The sequence below is a fragment of the Dermacentor albipictus genome, chromosome 1, assembly GCF_038994185.2.
Source record: "Dermacentor albipictus isolate Rhodes 1998 colony chromosome 1, USDA_Dalb.pri_finalv2, whole genome shotgun sequence".
NCBI classification, from domain to species: domain Eukaryota; kingdom Metazoa; phylum Arthropoda; class Arachnida; order Ixodida; family Ixodidae; genus Dermacentor; species Dermacentor albipictus.
In genome coordinates this window covers 293,985,607-294,004,354 of record NC_091821.1, presented here as the reverse complement: position 1 = coordinate 294,004,354, position 18,748 = coordinate 293,985,607, and the positions used below count along the sequence as shown (strand labels likewise).

The 18,748-nt window shown below is 44.8% G+C and overlaps 1 protein-coding gene across 9 annotated transcripts in view; it reads left to right on the top strand.

Annotated features, from left to right (window-relative positions):
- LOC135921904 (peptide transporter family 1-like) overlaps nt 1-18,748 on the top strand; it is a 785,940-nt gene that overhangs the window by 438,828 nt on the left and 328,364 nt on the right. Inside the window, exon 1 of one of the 9 annotated variants that reach the window (XM_070531438.1) lies at nt 3,410-4,054. The exons of the other annotated variants lie outside the window; for them this stretch is intronic. The gene's annotated coding sequence lies outside the window, so the exon portion shown is untranslated. Of the gene's footprint in view, nt 1-3,409; nt 4,055-18,748 lie in introns of those variants that run through there. 9 annotated transcript variants of the gene reach the window in all.

The window sequence follows — 18,748 nt, the reverse complement described above, 5'->3', positions numbered from 1 at the left end:
GCGCTTACTCTCGCCCTCTTTGCAACAGGGCTCCGTCCTTTGGCGCTGACGCACAGAAAATTAGCCGCTCGCGCACGCTAGTTAAAGATTTGGGCAGCTATACCTATCTTTCGGAAATATTACCGGCCGCCTGTCTTTTTGGCTTGTATACGGCAAACTTTTTTACAGGTGTTCACCACTGGTGGCACCGGTATACAGACAAAATTGCCAAAATGCACCACCTTGCGACAGTACAAAAGCCATGCTTTAAAATATTATTCGTGGCATTTGCTGCAAGGCTCTTCGCGGTGTTCACAGGCAAAAGACGGCAGGGCCAGTGACGATGTTTGCCGGGCGTGGTCCTTCGGCAACTTGCCGCAAATGCCGTGCAAGCGCCCCATTGGGGCGTTTGGTTACGGAAGCATATTATGTATATAGGTGCTCAGATAGAGAAAATGAAATCTGCATTCAGATAGCCTCGAGATAAATGATGCTGGTGGGTCATTGCTGGGAATAACACGTAGTGAGACTAGAACATATATAACACACATCAGCACATCCTACGGTGCTGAACTCATTTACTGCGACAGCAATACTGTGAAGAACAGCCTGCTCTTGCTCGCTTACTTGTTCTTCAGATCATTCAGACTGAGGTTATAGCTTGTTGGTTAGGGGTAGCGATTGGAAGCATTGTATTAATTAAATTAAGAATAAATAATTGAATTATATGAATGGTAGTTCACTGATAATTATCGATTATTCCTAATTAATAAAAAATGTTGTATAGATCTTGTCACGGTTTCTTGAAACAGATACGGTGGCCTCTGTGCACGTATTTCGGTGGCTACAACACAGCAGTGGACGAGGTGGACATTATGTGCATCGCACAGTTGTTCTCATCAAGATGGGGATGCTTTGGCATGAGTGTACTCGTTGTCATGCTCGTTATATAAAGTCGTAGGCGACTCAAAAGACGTGCAAGCGAGCTTATTTAAACACTAATCCAACCTAAGGTCGAATATGCTTCCGCTATTTGAGATACTGACAGCGTGCGTTTGGCCAACTATACTGCTGGCTAGATGGCACGAAATATCCATAAACATCATCTTGTCCAAATGTCCAAATAACGATGTCCACTGTATGCTGTTCACTGTTCATCGTCATCCTCTTCAGCGCGCGGCCTCTTCAATAAAGCGTCGAGGTATTACAGCTGCCTCGGAAGCAGTCGAAGTTTTTCTCGATTCCTTGGTCCTCAACGTTTTGAAGTTCCCCTGGAGCTTCGTTCAGGTCGCTGCTTGCTTTCCGACGCCATGCCGCGAGAGGAACCTCCGGCATCACCATCTCCGCCCAACCGGCCTCTCCTTCAGAACCGTCAGCACTTGACACTGTGACGCAGCCTTGTTCGCTGACCTTCGTGGTGACGGCGCCGTTGAAGACTGGCTGAAGCATTACGAGCGGATGGGTGAGTTTTAACCAGTGGGATGATTTGCACAAGCTTCGAAACGTTGCCTTCTACCTCGCTGACGTTGCCAATACTAAGTTTCTTAACCGCGAAAGGAGCTTGCCTGACTGCGTGGCGTTCAAACAGCAGCTTAGGCAGATTTTCGGCACCCAGAACGTCCGCTTTCAGGTCATCATGAAAAGCTTGATGGATCCATGCATCTTCCCGGGAAACACACACGTCTTATATCGAAGACCTCATCGCCCTTTGTCGCCGTGTTGACGCCACCATGATAGGATCCGACCACGTTCGTCACATCCTAAAGGGCATTGGATACGTCGCGCTCAAGGAACTGGCGATCAAGAATCTGAGTACTGTTGACGATATAATCGCGACTTGCCAACACCTGGATCCACTGCAGGCCATCCGTTTACTGCTAGTGACGTGCGTCCTTCCTTGGATACGGACGTGCTTATGATAATTGGGGCGTTTATACGCGAATAGCACCAAGCGCATGGCCTGTTGAGTCCATCTTCATTCAGCCTCAATCTTCGTTTCCTGGCCTGCGCGACACCATCAAAGAGCCTCCATCGCCTGTGTTGCGAGCTGTACCCCTTTAACACCGCCGACCTCGTATGCCCAGGTTAATGCTATGCATCCTTGCTTCGTTCAAACAGCGCCTCCTGTTACTGCTCACAAGTATCTGGCGTATCTAGCAGCCTGTGCACCTGCCCCTTCATATTACCGTGCCTGTCGTTCGCCCCCCCCCCCCCCAAATTTTTTATTATTGTGGTATTCGCGGGTATTTATCGCGGTTTTGTCGAAAACGCCAACAGGATGAACCACGGGGCTATGATGTTTATGAAAGAGACCCGTTGCTCCCTTCGAGCCAGAGCCGGCCTGTGCCACGCTCATTTCTCTGCCTCCCAATCCCCATGCGCCTCGCAAGCACCATGCAGGGTGCCGCCGCTCGCCCTCTCTTCTCTCGACGTCGCGCCCGCAACCGGCCACCCGCACTGTTTACTAACTGCACTAAGGTAGAAAGGTAGGCCACTTGTAAAGGATGCATATTTATTAGTCACCACGAAAACAATGGAAGACACAGAGGTAGAACACAGGACGAGCGCTGTCTAACTGAAATTTCTTGAACAAAACGCCTAAAAATAAAAGACGAATAAACCAATGGCCTGCGTGCGCAGGAAATCTAAATCACGTGGAAACAGTTACTGAGCAAGTGCGTTTCACAATCTAGCATAAGGACAGATGGCTCAGATACACAATCATCGCGCAACCTTTCTATATGGAAGGCTTCAGCAAGTTTACGAGCCTTTCTGTCTTTATTCTTCATGATGATGTCAATTTTTTGCAAGAAAGGTTTGCACCTACATGAGCTTCAATACGCTTAAAGATGACAGGTCGCCGTTCCCTTTAAGGTATACTTGTGCTGGTGCAGGCGCTCATCGATGCAGTTGCTCCTCTGCCCAATGTAGGCTTTTCTGCAAGGGAGAGGAATTGATAAACTACGCCTACGTCGCAGGAAACGAGGGGTTTGCGATGATTCACAGGGCAACCAACAGATGGACCACCTGTCTTTCCTTTAATCGCAGCACAAGCCTTACCTACTTTACGGTTGGTCGGATGAACAACATCCCCATCAAAATCTTTTGCGATCTTCTTAAAACGATGGGAAACTCCATGACCATACGGCATGAGAGCAAATTTACTGCTCCTCTTAATGCCCATGTCCTCAGTTTTAACAGGACGAGATTAAAATTTATCGTTGAGTCTCTCGAACGCCGACAAAAGCGCTAGATTTTGAAACGGACTTGTTCAGAAACTATTGCCACGTGACTTAGATTTTCTTCGCCAGCAGGAAGTTGGTTTATTCTTGTTTGCTTTTTCAAGCGTTTTGTTCGATAAGTTTCAGTTCTTAGCGCTCATCACGTGGCCTACCTCTGTGCCTGTTTTCGCGCTGATGAATAAGTGTACATCCTTTAGAACTCGCCCATGTTTCTACCTTGCTGCAATTTGATTCTCGTTTGACGGGCTGCGTGTTGTGTCAACCACCCGACTTAACCAACGCTGTCCTGCTTTCATCTGTCATCGCCATTTGTCTCTACCGGGAACGTACCGCTTCGTAGTGTGCAAAAGCTTCGGTGTGCCCTCTTGACCTTGAGAGAATGTTTGCTTTCTTGCAAACTTCACCAGGTCACGAGCGGCGTTTTTGTCGCCTGCTCCAGTTCTAATGGTGGCGTCAAGCCAGGCGCTTCAGCGGCTGTCTACGGGCAAAGTGTTTGACCTATAGGAGCCTTGGCAAGCGCCACAGCGCTTACGATGAGTGGCACTTGACGACTGAACGTGTCACGGGTACCTTTAGAACTGTGTTTGCCTCAATTTGCCCACCAGAAAGAAGCACAACCCCCAAAAGGTGGATGTGCAGATCCTCGATGACGTCGCCGTCCCTGACAAGCTACGTAGTGTCATGAAACTCGGCTGAAAATTTAGTTTTTCGCCTAAGCTTTCTGTGCTTGACCGTGACCTTGGCCGTGACTCGCTCCATCTCGCACCGGGTTCCCGAAGCTGAGCGAAGTTGGTACTAAAGGTCACCCGTCTCCGCCGCTTCTCAACTAAAAGGTATGCCTAGACCTTCTGGAAATTTGAGTCCGCTTGTGAACTTTTTTGTCGACAACCAATTAAGACTGATGGTGTCGGACAAAGAGGGACGTTTTGTTGTTCTTCAGGAGAATGCTTTTTCAGCGAACGCTATGGGCCCTATTTCGAAGAATTTCAAGCCCGTTTACACAAAGTCTAGCCGCGTGAAGGAGCAAGCTATGACTTTTTTGGTTGAGTGTGGCCTTGACCACATCGCCTCAGCTGGTAATAGGACACCTTTCAGGTTTTCTTTGCATCCAAAACACACGAAGTGTATGTCCTGTTTCGGTCTATTGTCTCTGAACGCCACACGTGGTAATGCAAAAGATCCTGCTACCTGTGGAAGCACCTATCTGCCCTAGATGTAAAAGACCATTTTAGAGTTTCTAAATCATGTGATACTTATTTCTAGCTGAAAGATAAGCCAGATTATTGTAACGCCGTTAGTCTAGACATAAAACATTTATTCGTTTGTCTCCCACGTGACCAATCTATGAAGTCTGTCAAAGATTGTATAATCGCGCACAATGATGAAATCGCAATTTTTAAGAGCAGCTTGGTAACTGTTGAAGCATTTCTAGAGCTCCTGACCTTCTATTTGAAGTACAAGTTTGCAACATTGCAAGGCGGTCGTACTGTGCATTGGCTCGAGGGTGGCACCGATTTTAAGCGACATCTTTTTGAGTCTCGTAGATCGGCTGGTAGAATGTGATGCACGTAATCTAGTAGTGAAGATCGTTCGCTACGTCGATGATTTTTTTTATTCTTCTTAGGAGGAATTGTTCCCCTTCTCATCATATCAACCTGTTGAAGATTTTCAAGGAAAGAGCTTTTTGTTGAGATTTCACTTGCAAATTGCCAGAAGATAACTCATTGCAGTTTCTCGACCTACGCTTGTTTATTGAACAAAACCACCTTTGCTGGTCTTCCGACCCACGTTCCAAAAAGCACTTAGTCATTTGTCCGGTAATTCAAAGAATATGACGAACTCTATTGCCCACAATTCTCTGCAGCTCGTCCTTAGAAAGTCTTGCCTATGAAAATGTTACGATGGTTTTCGGCAACAGGTTGTCTATTTAACAAATGCAGGGTACCTTGTGCATGTGCTTGTTGTGTCGGCGTCCGAGACAAATCGGAAACTATTTCTCGTCCTGTCAAAACTGAGGACATGGGTGTTAAAAGGAGTAGTAAACATGCTGCCGTGGCATATGTTGGAAGATTGTCCCATTGTTTAAAGAAGATAGCAAAAGGTTTTGACGTGAATGTTTTTTCAGGCAACACTAAAGTAGATGAGGCTTGTGTTGCGATTGAGAGAAAGGCACGTGGTTGAACTGTTGTTTGCCCTGTGAATCATCGCAAACCCCTCGTTTCCTGCGCCGTAGGCCCAGCTTATCGAATTCCTCTCCCTTGGAGAAAAGTCTACATTGGGCAGACGGGCAACTGCATCAACGAGCGCCTAAGCCACCATAAGAATACCTTAAAAGGGACGCCGACCTCTCATCTTTCAGCGCATTGCAGATCATGTAGATCATCGAGCACAAAGACAGAATGACTCGTGAACTTGCTGAAGCCTTCCACATAAAAAGGTTGGGCGGTGATTATGTATCGGAGCCATCCGTCGTTTTTCTTGATTGTAATACACACTTGCTGAGTAACTATTTCCACGTGACTGAGACTTCTTGCGCACACAGGCAGTTGGTTTATTCGTCTTTTGTTTTTCAAGCGTTTTGTTCAATAATGTTCAGTTGTTAGACAGCGCCCGTCCTGTGTCCTTCTACTTCTTTGTATGCCGTTGTTTTGGTGCTGATTAATAGGTATGCATGCTGATTACTGGTCGGAAAACTAGATGGTGCAGTTTTTGATGATGCCTGGCACAGATTACAATTCAACCAGAGTGCCCGGGCAATGCGTTAATAGTGTGTGGCGAAGGTGTGCCAGTTACAGCGTTGTTTGATAGAGGAGCTGCTATTTCCATTATTCATTCTGACTTGTGCTATCGTCTACGCAAGGTTACTACCTTTGCAACGGAGCTCTTATACGTGGGGCAAATGATGTAATTCGGCCGTCGGCGCAGTGCACCGTTCGAGTTTTGATTGACGGGATGTGACATCATAGTCAGTTCGTCGTGCTGACTTGCTGTCCTTACATGCTTGTTCTAGGGTGGGAATTTCTCTCTTCCGCGTCAGCTTTTATTTCGCGCTGACAACTTCCGTTAACTTGACAGAGACAGACAACTTAGACGGCGTGTACCAACCGCGTCTTCGCTTACTAAATGCCGATGATTGTATGGTGCCTCCTGGCCGCGAGCAACTTGTTGTGGTTAACCCTGACGTCACCGAGCGCGACGTTTTAGTTGTACCGATAGCCTATTGCCTATCCAAAGGGATTGCACTTGCACCTAGCCTTGTTCGCTTCACCAACGGTACGGCCACTTTGGCTGTGCTCAACGTCTACCACTCAACCACTACTGCTTCCTAAAGGTCTCTTGTCATTTACGCCGTGGACACTCAGCCTGTCTGTATGCTTAGCTTGAATACTGCTGGTGCACAACCACCCACAGCTCTAGATGCCGTCCCTGTTTCCATTCTGGCTAGTGCAATATCAGTGTCAATGTCAATGGAATACACGATTATACATCGTCTTGGTCGTTTTCTGTTTGCTCCCACTTTGCAATTTGCAATGAACTCGCGCATAAACAATCTGGATTTATATAGCTCTTCATAAAATATCTAACTAGTTTTTCATTTACTTGGATTTACTGTAAGACTGTTCGATATTCATTTAATGTTATGACAGCATCCTTGTCATTTTTGTCGGTGGCAAGGAAGGCAACAGGAGAGAAAATATTAACGTTGATGGAATTGTTAGCTTTTATACCATCAACCGTGTGCGACACGTTTTAGTAAAGATTTCAATGTTCTGTCGAAGTACGGTAGAAAAAAGTTGGCAGTTACTTTAGCATACGCTAACGAGGATCAAGGCGAAAGCCAGCCCGCTCACGAAACATTAATCAAATGATTGACATTCTCGTTCGAATGTGTTGCTTGCTATTACGTGTATTATCCCACAAAAGGTCCTAGGCTTGAGTGCCCATTTAACTCTTTCGTAAATAACTGTGCCTTAATTAACTTCGCCTTAATTAACACCAAATGTGAGTTCGACTCGCACCATGGACGTGCGTTCGACAATCAGTAGTGGCGCCAGAAATTTGGGTCCCACCAAGTGAAGAGGGTTTGATTCCAACCAGAGCTCGTGGGTTCGAGTGCCCATTTAACTATTTCGTAACTGCGCCGTAATTAACTTTGCCTTATTTAACACCAAAGGTGGGTTCGACTCCCACATGGTCATGCGTTCGACAATCAGCAGTGGCACCATAAATTTTGGCCCCAGCAAATGTAGAGGGTTCCACACCCACCAAAGCTCGGGGTTTCGAGTGCCCATTTAACTCTATCGTAATTAAATGTGCCTTAAGTAACACCAAAGCCCATGGATTCGACTCTCACCAACAGTCGTGGTTTCGACCATCAATGGTGGCACCATAAATATTGGTCCCACCAAATGAAGAGGGTTTGACTTCAACCAGAGCTAGTGGGTTCGAGTGCCCATTTAACTCTTTGGCAATTACCTGTGCCTAAATTAACTGCGCCTTAATCAACACCCAATGGGGGTTTGGCCATCAATCATGGCACCATAAATTTTGTTCAACTCCCGGCAAAGCTCATGGGTTCGAGTGCTCATTTAACTCCATCGTAATTAACTGTACCTTCATTAACTTCCCCTTAATTAACACCGAAGGTCTTGGCTTCGACTCCCACCAATGGTCGTGAGTCCCACAAATGGTCAGGTGGCTCGATTTTGGTACCAATGAATTTTGGTGCCATAGCACCGGACGATCAATTCTGCGATAGCGCCGGGCAACGGATTTTCAACCCATGAGCCACGTAAAGCTTTAGCCCTAAAATAGTCATGGGTGCTCTAAGAACAGGTATTTCTTCCCAGCATACTCATACGCATATGGTATTTTGAAAAGTACAGCTGCATTCATTTTCGTAAGCTGCTAGAAAGATGCAGTGTGTCTACAATGTTATGCATTAATAATTTACGGCATTCTTTTTCCGAAACTTACGTACAAAAATCAAATTCGTCTAGCAAACACTAAACATAATAAAATTAAGTTGTGCGCAGCAGTTCTTGCAATGTCCAGCGTTCCTCCAATACTGGCAATGAATGGATCACAAACATCATGCTGCTGAAGAAAAAAAAACTCAAATGGCATACCAAGAAAGATGGTATATTTTTTCTTTAATCATTTACGAATGAAATCGTGCTTTACTTTCAATAGTAAAGGGATGGCGCTTGGTTAATATTCTTGAATTTCCGCAAAGTGCTAACCTTGTTTCTCATACTGTAGACCGTGGTTGTATCAAGCCCCGTTTGTGCGATAGGCAATTATTCTTCACGGCCCAACTTCCTACTGCTCGTCTTGTACGGCAGGGTTTAGGTGGTACAAGGACAAGCAGAAACATGAAAACGCGCTGTTGAACAACAAGCAGGCTAGTTACGACTGTTTGCTGGGTCATGACCCGGAATTAGGTCGATGATAGTGATGATAATTTTTTGGCATCCTCTTTGAAAGGAGGAGACAAATCATACCTTAGCCTGCTTGGGTTACTGAGGTAAATGAACACTGCGGTATAAAGTTCGTAAACAGGGATAAGGTGCCTCAGAAAGGCTGGCCAGCCTTTCTGCGGCACCTTATCCTTGTTTACGAACTTTATACCGCAGTGTGCTATTCCATCTGTCAGCCCCTTTCTTGTTTCAGGTATATGAATGCTTTTCCTTCTAGCATTCTTGTATACCACTACTTAATCGCCTCTTCCGCTGCCTGTACTGCATTCCGCCGTTTCTTCTGTTTTTTTTTCCACCATCAACTCTAAACGTCTCTTGCTTATCTCGACTGCTCAGCGACTTTCGTCTATATAAATCCAAGTGCTTCTGGAAGTAGTACGTTACGTGCTGGTCTTGGCGGTTGAATTCCTTCGCACTCCATCAGGACGTGCTCAGTGGTCTTCGGCTTTTTTCTGCAGCATGCACACATGCCTAATCTGTTTGCGAATATTTTCTGCCGTATGTTTTTGTCCTTAGGCAACCAGCTCGAGCCTCAAATAGCAAGGCACTGCTCTTTTTGTTGGCGTAGAGATTTTCTCTTTTCACTTATTTTTTCTCATGATGGTAAATCTCCGTGGTCCTTTTTTGTTTCCATTCTTTGCATCCGATCAACTGTCTCTTCTTCTCTCACTTCCTTGCTGATGACACCTGGTTGTCTATTTGCAGTTTCAACTACCCTGTACTTGGTCGCCATATTTCGTCATCTTCTTCACTTCAATTTATTACCTTAAAAACCACATTAGAGGGGTATTAAATCATCCTCAGCCTGGTTACGCCCACTGCAGGGCAAAGGCCTCTCCCATACTTCTCCAACAACCCCGGTCATGTACTAATTGTGGCCATGCCGTGCCTGCAAACTTCTTAATCTCATCCGCCCACCTAACTTTCTGCCGCCCCCTGCTACGCTTCCCTTCCCTTGCAATCCAGTCCGTAACCCTTAATGACCATCGGTTATCTTCCCTCCTCATCACATGTCCTGCCCATGGCCATTTCTTTTTCTTGATTTCAACTAAGATGTCATTAACTCGCGTTTGTTCCCTCACCCAATCTGCTCTTTTCTTATCCCTTAACGTTACACCTATCATTCTTCTTTCCATAGCTCGTTGCGTCGTCCTCAATTTGAGTAGAACCCTTTTCGTAAGCCTCCAGGTTTCTGCCCCGTATGTGAGTACTGGTAAGACACAGCTATTATATACTTTTCTCTTGAGGGATAAATGGCAACCTGCTGTTCATGATCTGAGAATGCCTGCCAAATGCACCCCAGCCCATTCTTATTCTTCTGATTATTTCCGTCTCATGATCTGGATCCGCCGTCACTACCTGCCCTAAGTAGATGTATTCCCTTATGAATTCCAGTGCCTCGCTGCCTATTGTAAATTGCTGTTCTCTTCCGAGACTGTTAAGCATTACTTTAGTTTTCTGCAGATCAATTTTTAGACCCACTCTTCTGCTTTGCCTCTCCAGGTCAGTGAGCATTCATTGCAATTGGTCCCCTGAGTTACTAAGCAAGGCAATATCATCAGCGAATCGCAAGTTACTAAGGTATTCTCCATTAACTTTTATCCCCAATTCTTCCCAATCCAGGTCTCTGAATACCTCCTGTAAACACGCTGTGAATAGCATTGGAGGTATCGTATCTCCCTGCCTGACGCCTTTCTTTACATAAGGGGTGGTTAATGAAATAAACATTAGAAACAAGCGTTCATTTTGAGATATGGGTGACAACAGCTTGTAAAGGCAGATGGGATTGTAATGGCTGCGATGGCGTGTGGAAGGCTGTTCCAGTCCCTTGATGCTCGAATAAAAAATGATGCTTGAAAAGTGGTGGTCCGGGCACGTGCGCGTGCAACTTGAAGCGGATGACCGGTGCGACGAGATATGTATGAAGGGGGCCTGATGTACGGTGGGTGATTTAGGGAGCTGAAAAAAAATGAGCGGAAGAGAGAGAGGGTGGCAACCTATCGACGGAAAGAAAGCGTTTCCAAGCCAGATTGCGCTTTCATGGATGAAATGCTGATATCGTATGAATATGAAGATTGAATGAACCTAGTAGCGCGATTTTGCACAGCCTCAAGCGCATTTGATATAAATCTGATGCGGATTCCAGATGGGAGATGCATATTCAAGTTTCGATCTTACAAATTGTCTTATAGGCCAACGCTTTTACTTGTTGTGGGGTATGACGCAGATGTCGTCTAAGAAATCCCAGTGATCTATTAGCAGCTGAGATGATGTTAGTAGCGTGCAAGCGCCAGGACAGATCACAAGATAGGATGACACCGAAGTATTTGAATGATTGGACTGATTCTATTGGAACATCAGCAATGGAATAGGTATATGTGTGGGGGTTACGGCTGCGAGTGAAAGACACGAGTTTTCATTTGTTAGGATTTAGGCTCATTAGCCAGCGATTACACCATTCTTGTAAATTATTGAGATCGTTCTGGATGTGTGTGGTCAGATGTGTTAGTAACTTTGCGGTAGATTACACAATCATCTGCAAACATGCGAATGTTACATAATACATGCGTTGGTAGATCGTTAATGTAAATTAAAAAAAAGAAGTGGTCCCAAAACGGATCCCTGGGGGACGCCCGATGTTACGGGTAGTCTGCTAGAATAATGGTTATTAACATAAACAAACTGAGAGCGGTTAGTCAAGAATGCTTCTATCCATTTTAGTACGTCTAGGTGTAAATTTAACTGAGACAATTTTAGCAGCAAACGTTTATGAGGAACTGTGTCAAATGCTTTTGCAAAATCCAGGAATATGGCGTAAGTCTGAAGGTTACTGTCAAGGTTAACATGCAGGTCGTGAAGGAAAATTGCCAGCTGTGTTTCGCAAGAGTAGCCTTTTCGAAATCCGTACTGACAAGGGTGAAAAAAACAGATTGAGTCTAAAAAGTTCATGATATGTCAGTGTATGACGTGTTCCATGATTTTGCAGGGGACACTAGTTAATGATATAGGGCGATAATTTAATAGGTGTCTCTGTTGCCTGATTTAAAGACTGGAACGACCTTGCCCACTTTCCAGCCGGATGGTAAGATGCCTGTAGAGAGTGACTGTGATAACAACAAAGTTAGGTACGCAGCAGATACATGGTTAATATTTTTTAAGAGCTTGGAAATATCATCTACACCTGCTGACGATGAAAGCTTGATGTTATCAATAATCGAAGTGATTCCATCTGCCGAAAATATAATTGGTGACATACGCGCAGTTATGTTAGTAGATATGGGAAGATCTGGAGTTGAAGTCTCGTTAGTAAATACAGAGAAAAAGGCTGCGTTGAAAATGTCAGCACACTCGCTGTCGCTGACCACTTCGCCATGTGCACTTAACACGCTGATCATGCGCGCCTCCTGAGGGTTTATTATTTGCCAAAATTGACGAGGGCTGCTCGTAAGCATTTTAGACAGTTCATCGTGGAAAAAGGAGAATTTAGCATTCCGTATAGCCCTCAGATAATCGTCTTCGGCCACAAAATATTTCTCCCAAGCAGAGGGGTGCCCGTTTAGTTTGGCTGAGCGGAAGACACGGTTCTTTTTGTTTCCAAGTCGCTTAAGCGTTTTAGTGAACCATGGCTTGTTTAAGTTTCCGCGGAACGTTATTCTCGGTATGAACTTATCAACGAGATCACCTAGTTTGTTTCTAAATATTGACCAGTTTTCATTAACAGAGCGCGTAGAACATAACCTCACGAACGTAGGAAGAAATGCGCTCAGATCACTATTAATTGCATCATACTTACCTTTATTGTACAGGCGGATTGTTTTGCTGACTAAATGGCGTGTTACGGGTTGAAACGAAAATGTGGCGTGAATTACTTTATGGTCGCTGACTTCAGGTACATATGCTATTGATGATAAGCTTTCCGGATTACTGGTTAGGATGAGATCTAAGATGCTAGAAGTGCTCAGTGCAACGCGTATAGGTTCTGATACAAGTTGGGTTAAATTAAAATTAAGGCAGAAGTCCACAATATCTCTGCCAAGCTCACTGCCAATAGTTATGGGGACCACATTGCTCCAGTCTATTTGAGGAAGGTAAAGTCACCAAAAAGGAGGACTTCTGCTTGCGGGTGTTGATTACTAAGGTCACTCAAACTGTTATTAAGTTTAAATGTGAAATCTGGAATATTATTCGGAGGCCTGTTGCAAACACCTAGAATGATAGTATGGGGGGAAGCAGGAATAATTAGCCATAATACTTCAAGATAAGAAGTGATGTTTTTGGCTACGGAGCACGGTAACTGCTGATGCACAGCAATCAGTACACCGCCCCCCCCCCCCGCATGCCTTTGCGATCCTAAATTTCGATAGACATGAAATTCCGGTAGGTCGGCTAGTACTTCTGTATCTGTTCTATCTTCTGTTAGCCACGTTTAGGTTATCACTCTTATATTACTGTTGGATGATAAAACAAGGTTGGAAATAGCGTCACGTTTGGGAAGGAAACTGCGTGCGTTGGCAAAGATTACAGGCAATGATATGTTAGATTTGGGCTTAACAGTGTAGCAGAAATTTTTACGACGGGGAAATTGCTATATTATTTCTTTGAAAGACTGCGTTTGCTCGTCGTAGACGTAGCGCTTATGGCCCGTATGCAGTGTTTTGAATCGCAAAGAAAAAGGTAATGATTTTGCTTTTTGCGAATGTAATGAGATGCCTGCGAGCGCTTTGTACGGAACGAGTGAAATCCTCTCCAACGCTGCAGCTGGTTCCTTTGAACTTGCGGCCGTTAGAAAGAATCAATTCTTTTGTTTTATGGAAGGTGAATTTTGCTATGATAGGACGGTGGCGGTTAGTAACTGTGCGATGACCGAGACGATGTGCGCGCTCAATTTCCTTCAGCTCGATGCTAATATTAAGATGGTCGTGGCAGTGCTTGATGATAAGTTGCTCGGTCTGGGCAAACGCCTCTGATCCAGTTGGTTCAGGGAGGCCATAAAAAATAAGAATATTGCGTCGTGACTGGTTCTCGGCGTCATCAATACGCGTTTCAAGCCTGTGTACCACGGTGGCCACTTGAGCGGTAGACGTTTTGACGGCTTCAAAGTCAGAGCGCAGGGAGACAAGATTTTGATAATGACCCTCTAGGTCAGTCATGCGTTTGCCCATATCAGCAATAGCTTTATCCGTCGACAATAAATGAACTTTCAGGTCTTGAACCTGACTGATTAATTGCAACTGTCCAGCAGACAAGTTCTTCAATTCAACTAGTAAAGCGTTGGAGTCCGGCCCCTGGTTGCTTTCGATATCGCCCGACATCATCAACAAGACACGAATTACATGAGAGCACTCAAGAGCGACAAGAAGGCAGCAGTGCGGGCTCGGCAGCTGAAGCAGGAAATAATTGCTAGACTTCTTACAAAAAAGACTAAGCTTTACCAACCTGCATGACAAGAGTGAATGGTTTAGCGATCTGCGTCTGTGCACAGCCGCCGAGCCCACAAGGCGCCACCGGTAGTGCCTGCTCTTTTGTAGTTGACCGTAAGGTTGATGTCGATGACGACAGGTTCGTCCATGCTGCATCGAGCACCACCGTCTTCAGTAGCGGTGTCATCGGAAACACAGATCCGCCGCTTCCGACGAAATCCAGGGGCTTGAAGGTCGGTGCAGTCTGTGTCCACGCTTTTCAAGTACAGATACTTGCCCACTTTACCTCCATGTTAATTTTCATTCATGTTCCCGAGTCTTTCGTCAAAACTAATTTTGCTCAATGTTTCTCTCATTTCAAAAGAGGCCCAACCCAAACCTACACTACCTCATTCGTGATTTTACTGTGGGATCCCAAAGCCAACCGGCGTACCAATCTTAGGTTAACATCCAACCCCGTCGAGATGTGTGATTTTATGCGTAGAATGTCACTCTCGAACGTTAGCGCCATATTTCACGCACCATCTTATACTTCTTGTGGCCTCACAGTGCTCTGCGTTTCATCATTGCAGCATTCCGCTTCCCCTTTATTTTCAGCTTCTCTTGATGGGTGCTTCTTTGCTTCGTTTAAGCAAACGCTGAGGTATTTATATTGCTTGACAATAAGTATGACTTGCTGTTGAATTAAAACCACGGAATTACTCGTCTCTTCATTAAAGATCACAATTACCGATTTCTCGGTGCGAAACATGAGGCCTATATTTGTCGCTGCGTTGCCACAGATATTCGCAAGCGTCTGTAAATCTCTTTCCCTTCCCGCTATGTCGTCCGCATACATCAGTCCAGGGAGCTTCTGTTGCACCATTTGTCCATTACGCATGTAGGATAAATCAAACCCTAATTCGCTTTTTCCAGTCGTCTTTTTTTGCCCTTAACATAAAGCGTGAACAAAAGTGGAGAGTGAGGACATCCTTGTGTCAGGCCTTCGTGAATTCCCACCAATTATATACCTCTTCGACCTTGCCATACAACTTCCACTCGGATGTCTCTATATGTCTTCGACAGCTCCATGAAATCGTCCTCTACGGTTTCGTCCTTAAGAATATCCCATAACAATTCCCTCTTTACGTTGTCATAGGCTCCTTTATTATGTAGAAATGCTATGCATAGAGGCATATTTTGAGCTACTGAAATCTGTATGCACGGAGTTTGTACAAACATATTATCCTCCCCGATGATATCTACAATTAACCCACGGCCCTCAGTCCCCAGCAGCTGCGGAGCACCTGATCAAGGCGGTGGTCAGACCTGTAACGCAGAAGAGGTGGCTAAGAATCTCTTGGTCCGGACAGGCCGCCAATGAAAACTGACCGTCATCCTTTAACAGCCGAACTCTGTCGAGTGAGACTAGCTTAGCAGGACTCTTTAAGGAACTATCAGGGGTTGTTTCGGACGTTATCGGCCTTAGTGAGATTAGAACTGGTGTAGCTTATACATTGCTAAATAACGGCCATGTCCTCTGGTATAGAGGTCTCCCTGACAAGAAGCAATACGGGGTAGGATTCCTTATCCATAAGGACATAGCGGGCAACATTTACGAATTCAACAGCATTAATGAGAGGGTAGCAGTAGTCGTAATCAAACCTAATAAGACGTATAAATTAAAGGTAGTACAAGCCTACGCTCCAACATCCCGTCACGACGATGATGAAGTAGATCAGTTTTATGTGGTTGATGAATTAGCGATGAGAAAAGTGTAAACTCGCTATACAGAAGTAATGGGTGACTTCAATGCAAAAGTGGGGAAAAAGCAGGCGGGTGAACAGGCATTTGGCAACTACGTCATCCTTTCTAGAAACCCTAGAGGAGAGCGCTGGTAGAATTCGCAGAAAGGAATTAGCTGAGAATAATTAACACCTTTTTTAGGAAACGTAGCACAGAAAGTGGACCTGGAAAAGCCCTAATGGTAAAACAAGAAATGAAATGAATATACTTTCTGCCGATCCCAGCATACTGCAGGATGTAGAAGTAGTAGGTAGGGTAAAGTGTAGTGATCATAGGTTAGTGACGGCCAGGATTCACCTCAGTTTTAGCAGAGAAAGAGTAAAATTGGTCAAGAAGAAACAGGTTAACTTAGAGACAGTAAGGGTAAAAGCAGACAAATTTAGGCTGGTACTTGCAAACAAATATGCAGCCTTAGAAGGGAGGGATGATGATTATGATGACATACAGGTAATGAGTGAAACCGTAATGAGTCTGGCTATAGAGGAAGCAATTGAAGTGGGAGGCAAGGCACTAAGGCAACCAGTGGGCAAGCTCTCACAAATAACAAAGGACCTAGTAAAGAAACGACAAAGAATGAAAGTGTCCAACTCAAGAGATAAGATCGAATTCGCGGAACTGTCAAAAGTGATCAACAAAGCGAAAATAAGTTATATTAAAAATTATGACGTGAGAAGGGCTGAAGAAGCCGTAAAATATGGACGCAGCGTGAAAGCAGTGAGAAGGAAACTTGGCACAGGACAAAGCAAGATGTATGCACTGAAAGATAAGCAGGGTAATATCATCAGCAATCTCGAAGATATAGTAAAAGCAGAGGAATTGTATACTGACCTGTACTGACCCGGACAGTACTTAGGCGACTCAGGAGTAGTGCATTCGAAACAGTAATGAACAACATACAGAAACTCTTCCCATAACTAGAAATAAAGTCAGAAGGGCCTTGCAAGACATGAAACGGAGAAAAAGCCGCAGGAGAAGATGGAATAACAGTCGATTTAATCAAAGATGGAGGACACATAATGATAGAAAAACTGACGGTTTCAATACGAAGTGTCTATCGACTGCAAGGGTCCCAGAAAACAGGAAGAATGCAAACATCATACTAATCCACAAAAAGGGAGACGTTAAAGAACTGAAAAATTATAGGCCCATTAGCGTACTTCCAGTATTATATTCTATGCTAGTATACTCTATGCCAGTATAGAAACTCTATGCCCCCAGGCATAGAGTTTCTAAATATATACTCTAGAGGGAGATGTAGCGCTAGAGTCTACGGGTGCTCACCTGAGCGTTGCCTCAACCTACATCGGAGTGCTGGGAAGTACAGGCTTCGGATTGACTTCGATCTTTAGATTAGCGGCGTTTGCTTGCGACGGTGTAAACGAAGCTATGCTCAAGTCATCATCATCATCATCATCAGCCTGGTTACGCCCACTGCAGGGCAAAGGCCTCTCCCATATTTCTCCAACAACCCCGGTCATGTACTAATTGTGGCCATGCCGTCCCTGCAAACTTCTTAATCTCATCCGCCCACCTAACTTTCTGCCGTCCCCTGCTACGCTTCCCTTCCCTTGGAATCCAGTCCGTAACCCTTAATGACCACCGGTTATCTTCCTTCCTCATTACATGTCCTGCCCATGCCCATTTCTTTTTCTTGATTTCAACTAAGATGTCATTAACTCGCGTTTGTTCCCTCACCCAATCTGCTCTTTTCTTATCCCTTAACGTTACACCTATCATTCTTCTTTCCATAGCTCGTTGCGTCATCCTCAATTTGAGTAGAACCCTTTTCGTAAGCCTCCAGGTTTCTGCCCCGTAGGTGAGTACTGGTAAGACACAGCTATTATACACTTTTCTCTTGAGGGATAATGGCAACCTGCTGTTCATGATCTGAGAATGCCTGCCAAACGCACCCCAGCCCATTCTTATTCTTCTGATTATTTCTGTCTCATGATCCGGATCCGCAGTCACTATCTGCCCTAAGTATATGTATTCCCTTACGACTTCCAGTGCCTCGCTGCCTATTGTAAACTGCTGTTCTCTTCCGAGACTGTTAAACATTACTTTAGTTACTCAAGTTTTACCGCGTAAAATTTAATTTTGTTTCTGAAGTATCGTATATAATGTACAACACGTTACATAAACTTTGTATGACTTTGAGATTGCAGCACGGTTTACTATGGTTTATCACCAGGGCCCGCCAGGGCGGGCATGCATTCTTTTGCGATTTTGCTCCTGATTTAACACCAGATAATAATAATTTATTTATTTCTACCAGAGCAATAACAGCCGTGCATGTACGTGTATAAAATACTCAAGTATTTATGAAAATGAAATTTCGCATTGTGAGAAAGTGTTGTGCCCTTGAGAGGAATGCTACAGCTGTCGTCTGCTACGACGCGTGCTCGCTGCGAACGCGATACTTTTCTCGCAGACGACAGGCACTTGCGAACTCTCTCGTTTTTTTCGAAAAGCTGCGTGAGCTGTCACGGTAGCTGAACGTCTTCAGGTACTGTTACGCACATCTGCTGCAGTGCAACTAGGGCGCTTGTGGCTTCCTACGAGTATGCTTCATCAGATTTTATATTGACGTGCCACTTGCGAAGCGTCACGGCGTGGCTTTGCAGTTGCTCATTTTGCGACATTAGACTACAGCCAGGAAGGAGCAACCTTTTCTACCACAAGTAAGTTTGTGTTCTCAAAGTCCTAAAACTCGTATTTCAATGAGCACATAAACGAGCAATGCATAATGAAGCCCTCAATAAAATTTGATTGTCAAGCCACTAGAAGTACAACTGTCTTGTATCAGTAGTGCCTTCTTTTTCCTATTCTGAAGTTTCATAAA